Consider the following 4,827-nt stretch of genomic DNA (forward strand, 5'->3'; position numbering starts at 1 on the left):
TGAAGAAGTTTAACGAAAACATTCCATGGAGATTTTTAGACTTGTTACCCAACCACCACCCCACCCCCCCGCCGGAGAAGTTTGAAAAGTCAATAATTTCATCGATATTTCTATTCTTGTTTACAAGAGTAAATGTAAAGTCTTGAAATGTTTTTAAAGTGAAGTTACAGGGTTCCAAATGAAGCGTATCATGGATGTGGCGTCAACTTTAGCTTGCGTTTCCAGTCCCTGTCTTCTGCAAAGTCTCTGCTGAGACTACTGAGTCTAACTACTCCAATGTTCTCCTCAATTTCCCCAAATTGAATATTTTTTGATTTTATACAAAAATATTCATAGATCAAAAGCTCTTGTTTTCTCAAAGGCAATTTCTACGTCCATACCACTTGGAAAGCACTAGTTCTTATCTGATCACGGAAGTTAAAACAAGTCGGGCGAAGTTAGTACTTGGATGGGTGACCTCTTAGGAACACTTCGTGTCGTAGGCTCCTTTTGATTTATTCATAGCAAATTATTCCAATCTTCTCATCAATTTGCCCAAAGGAATATTTTTGTTTAACTTTCCCCAAAAATATTCATAGATCAAAAGCTGCTGTTTTTGCAAAGGCAATGTCTATGTCCATACCACTGGGAAAGCACAGGTTCTCGTCTGATCACCACAGTTAAAACAAGTCGGGCGAGGTTAGTACTTGGATAGATGACCTATTGGGAATACCTTGTGTTTTAGGCTCCTTTTGATTTATTTATAGAAAATTATTCCAATGTTCTGATCAATTTGCCCTAAAGGAATATTTTTTTTATTTTATCCAAAAATATTCATAGATCAAAAGCTCTTGTTTTCTCAAGTGCAATGTCAACGTCCATACCACTTGCAAAAAACAGGTTTTCGTCTGATCACTAAAGTTAAAACAAATCGGGCGAAGTTAGTACCTGGATGCGTGACCTCTTGGGAATACTTTGTGTTGTAGGCTCCTTTTAATTTTTTCATTGAAAATTATTCCAATCTTCTCATCAATTTGCCCAAAAGGAATATTTTTGTTTAACTTTCCCCAAAAATATTCATAGATTAAAATTTCTTCTTTTCTTAAACAAGATGTCTACGTCCATACCACTTGGAAAGCACAGGATCTCGTCTGATCACCAAAGTTAAAACAAGTCGGGCGAAGTTAGTACTTGGATTGGTAACCTCTTGGGAATACTTCATGTCGTAGGCTCCTTTTGATTTATTCATTGAAAATTATTCCAATGTTCTCATCAATTTGCCCTAAAGGAATATTTTTTTTAATTTTATCCAAAAATATTCATAGATCAAAAGCTCTTGTTTTCTCGAAGGTAATGCCTATGTCCATGCCACTTGGAATGCACAGGTTCTCGGCTGATCACCAAAGTTAAAACAAGTCGGGCGAAGTTAGTACTTAGATGGGTGACCTCTTAGGAATATTTCGTGTCGTAGGCTCCTTTAGATTTATCTATAAATTATTTGTTTAACTTTCCCCAAAAATATTCAAAGATCAAAAGCTCTTGTTTTCGCTAAGGCAATGTCTACCTCCATACCACTTGGAAAGCATAGGTTCTCGTCTGATCACCAAAGTTAAAACCAGTCGGACAAAGTTAGTACTTGGAAGGGTGACCTCTTGGGAATACTTTGTGTCGTAGGCTCCTTTTTATTTATTCATAGAAAATTATTGCAATGTTCTCATCAATTTGCCCAAAAGGAATATTTTGGTTTAACTTTCCCCAAAAATATTCACAGATTAAAATTTCTTGTTTTCTTGAACAAGATGTCTACGTCCATACCACTTGGAAAGCAATGGTTCTTGTTTGATCACCGGAGTTGAAGCAAGTCGGGCGAAGTTAGTACTTGGATGAATGACCTCTTGGGAATACTTCATGTCGTAGGCTCCCTGTGAATTATCCATAGAAAATTATTCCAATGTTCTTATAAATTTGCCCAAAAGGAATATTTTTGTTTAACTTTCCCCAAAAATATTCATAGATCAAAAGCTCTTGTTTCCTCAAAAAAAATGTCTACGTCAAACGTTTTTTGATTTTATACAAAAATATTCATAGATCAAAATCTCTTGTTTTCGCAAGGGCAACGTTGACGTCCATGCCACTTGGAAAGCACAGGTTCTTGTCGGATCACCAAAGTTAAAGCAAGTTGGGCAAAGTTAGTACTTGGATAGGTGACCTCTTGGGAATACTTCATATCGTAGGCTCCTGTTGATTTATCCATAGAAAATTGTTCCAATGTTCTTATAAATTTGCCCAAAAGGAATATTTTTGTTCAACTTTCCCAAAAAATATTCATAGATTAAAATTTCTTGTTTTCTCAAACAAGATGTCTATGTCCATACCACTTGGAAAGCACAGGTTCTCGTCAGATCACCAAAGTTAAAACAAATCAGGCGAAGTTAGTACTTGGATGGGTAACCTTTTAGGAATATTTCGTGTCGTAGCTCCTTTTTATTTATTCATAGAAAATTATTCCAATCATCTCTTTGCCCAAAAGGAATATTTTTGTTTAAACGTTTAAAAAGATTAAACATTCTTGTTTTCTCAAACAAGATGTCTATGTCTATACCACTTGGAAAGCACAGGTTCTCGTCTGGTCAACAAAGTTCAAACAAGTCGGCGAAGTTAGTACTTGGATAGGTGACCTCTTGGGAATACTTCTCAAATTCTCTAGCAAACAAACTGCAAACAAATTGATGAGAACATCGGCCTACAACATATTATTCCTAAGAGGTCACCCATCCAAGTACTAACTTCACCCGACTTGTTTTAGCTTGGTGATCAGACGAGAACCTGTGCTTTCAGAGTGGTATGGACGTAGACATTGCCTTTGTGAAAACAAGAGCTTTTTATCTATGAATATTTTTGGGGAAAGTTAAACAAAAATATTCCTTTTAGGCAAATTGATGAGAAGATTGGAATAATTTTCTATGAATAAATCAAAAGGAGCCTACAACACGAAATATTCCTAAGAGGTCACCCATCCAAGTACTAACCTCGCCCGACTTTTTTTTAACTTTGGTGATCAGACGAGAACCTGTGCATTCGAAGTGGTATGGAGGTAGGCATTGCCTTCGAGAAAACAAGAGCTTTTAATCTATGATAATTTTTGGATATAATAAAAAAATACTCCTTTAGGGCAAATTGATGAGAACATTGGAATAATTTTCTATGAATAAATGAAAAGGAGCCCACGACATGAAGTATTTCGAAGGGGTTACCCATCCAAGTACCAACTTCGCCCCACTTGTTTTAACTTCGGTGATCCGATGAGAACCTGTGCTTTCTAAGTGGTATGGACGTAGACATTGCCTTTGAGGAAACAAGAGCTTTTCATCGGTGAATATTTTTGTTTAAAATAAAAAAAATATTCCTTTTGGGGAAATTGATGAGAACATTGGAATAATTTTCTATGAATAAATCAAATGGAGGCCACGACAGGAAGTATTCCACAGAGGTGACCTATCCAAGTACTAACTTCGCCCGACTTGTTTTAACTTTGTAGATCAGACGAGAACCTGTGCTTTCCAAGTGGTATGGACATAGACATCTTGTTTGCGAAAACAAGAAATTTTGATCTATGAATATTTTGGATAAAATTAAAAAAAAATATTCCTTTAGGGCAAATGATGAGAACATTGGAATAATTTTCTATGAATAAATTAAAAGCAGCCTAGGACACGAAGTATTCCCAAGAAGTTACCCATCCAAGTACTAACTTCTCCCAACTTGTTTTGGATTGGAATAATTTTCTATGAATAAATCAAAAGGAGGCCACAACACAAAGTATTCTAAAGAGGTCACGCATCCAAGTACCAACTTCGCCTGACTTGTTCAAACTTCGGGGATCAGACAAGAATCAGTGCTTTCCAAGTGGTATGGACATAGGCAAGAGCTTTTGATCTATGAATATTTTTGAATAAAATAAAAAAAAATACTCCTTTAGGACAAATTGATGAGAACATTGGAATAATTTTCTATGAATAAATGAAAAGGAGCCCACGACATGAAGTATTTCGAAGGGGTTACCCATCCAAGTACCAACTTCGCCCCACTTGTTTTAACTTCGGTGATCCGATGAGAACCTGTGCTTTCTAAGTGGTATGGACGTAGACATTGCCTTTGAGGAAACAAGAGCTTTTCATCAGTGAATATTTTTGTTTAAAATAAAAAAAATATTCCTTTAGGGCAAATGATGAGAACATTGGAATAATTTTCTATGAATAAATTAAAAGCAGCCTACGACACGAAGTATTCCCAAGAAGTTACCCATCCAAGTACTAACTTCTCCCAACTTGTTTTGGATTGGAATAATTTTCTATGAATAAATCAAAAGGAGGCCACAACACAAAGTATTCTAAAGAGGTCACGCATCCAAGTACCAACTTCGCCTGACTTGTTCAAACTTCGGGGATCAGACAAGAATCAGTGCTTTCCAAATGGTATGGACATAGGCAAGAGCTTTTGATCTATGAATATTTTTGAATAAAATAAAAAAAAAATATTCCTTTAAGGCAAATTGATGAGAAGGTTGGAATAATTTTCTATGAATAAATCAAAAGAAGCCTAGGACACGAAGTATCCCCAAGAGTTCACCCATCAAAGTACTAACTTCACGCAACTTGTTTAAACTTTGGTGATCAGATGAGAAGCTGTGCTTTCCAAGTGGTATGGACGTAGACATTGCCTTTGCGAAAACAAGAGGTTTTGATCTATGAATATTTTTTGATAAAATTAAAAAAAAATATTCCTTTTGGGCAAATTGATGAGAACATTGGAATAGTTTTCTATGAATAAATAAAAAGGAGCCTATGA

The 4,827-nt window shown here is 35.8% G+C and overlaps 13 pseudogenes; 9 read left to right on the plus strand and 4 right to left on the minus strand.

Annotated features, from left to right (window-relative positions):
* The first annotated feature begins 366 nt into the window (after positions 1-366).
* Positions 367-485, plus strand: LOC114530846 (annotated as a pseudogene).
* A 123-nt stretch (positions 486-608) lies between these two features.
* On the plus strand, positions 609-727 carry LOC114530831 (annotated as a pseudogene).
* A 122-nt stretch (positions 728-849) lies between these two features.
* On the plus strand, positions 850-968 carry LOC114530835 (annotated as a pseudogene).
* Positions 969-1,092: 124 nt separating this feature from the next.
* On the plus strand, positions 1,093-1,211 carry LOC114530827 (annotated as a pseudogene).
* Positions 1,212-1,334: 123 nt separating this feature from the next.
* LOC114530847 lies at positions 1,335-1,453 on the plus strand (annotated as a pseudogene).
* Positions 1,454-1,537: 84 nt separating this feature from the next.
* Positions 1,538-1,656, plus strand: LOC114530828 (annotated as a pseudogene).
* Positions 1,657-1,780: 124 nt separating this feature from the next.
* Positions 1,781-1,899, plus strand: LOC114530841 (annotated as a pseudogene).
* A 198-nt stretch (positions 1,900-2,097) lies between these two features.
* LOC114530839 lies at positions 2,098-2,216 on the plus strand (annotated as a pseudogene).
* A 124-nt stretch (positions 2,217-2,340) lies between these two features.
* LOC114530829 lies at positions 2,341-2,459 on the plus strand (annotated as a pseudogene).
* A 260-nt stretch (positions 2,460-2,719) lies between these two features.
* Positions 2,720-2,835, minus strand: LOC114530844 (annotated as a pseudogene).
* Positions 2,836-2,959: 124 nt separating this feature from the next.
* LOC114530830 lies at positions 2,960-3,079 on the minus strand (annotated as a pseudogene).
* A 121-nt stretch (positions 3,080-3,200) lies between these two features.
* Positions 3,201-3,319, minus strand: LOC114530833 (annotated as a pseudogene).
* A 689-nt stretch (positions 3,320-4,008) lies between these two features.
* LOC114530834 lies at positions 4,009-4,127 on the minus strand (annotated as a pseudogene).
* Between the last annotated feature and the right edge of the window lie 700 nt (positions 4,128-4,827).

Source organism: Dendronephthya gigantea, unplaced genomic scaffold (assembly GCF_004324835.1).
Source record: "Dendronephthya gigantea isolate DGI-Jeju-01 unplaced genomic scaffold, DenGig_1.0 000066F, whole genome shotgun sequence".
NCBI classification, from domain to species: Eukaryota; Metazoa; Cnidaria; class Anthozoa; order Malacalcyonacea; family Nephtheidae; genus Dendronephthya; species Dendronephthya gigantea.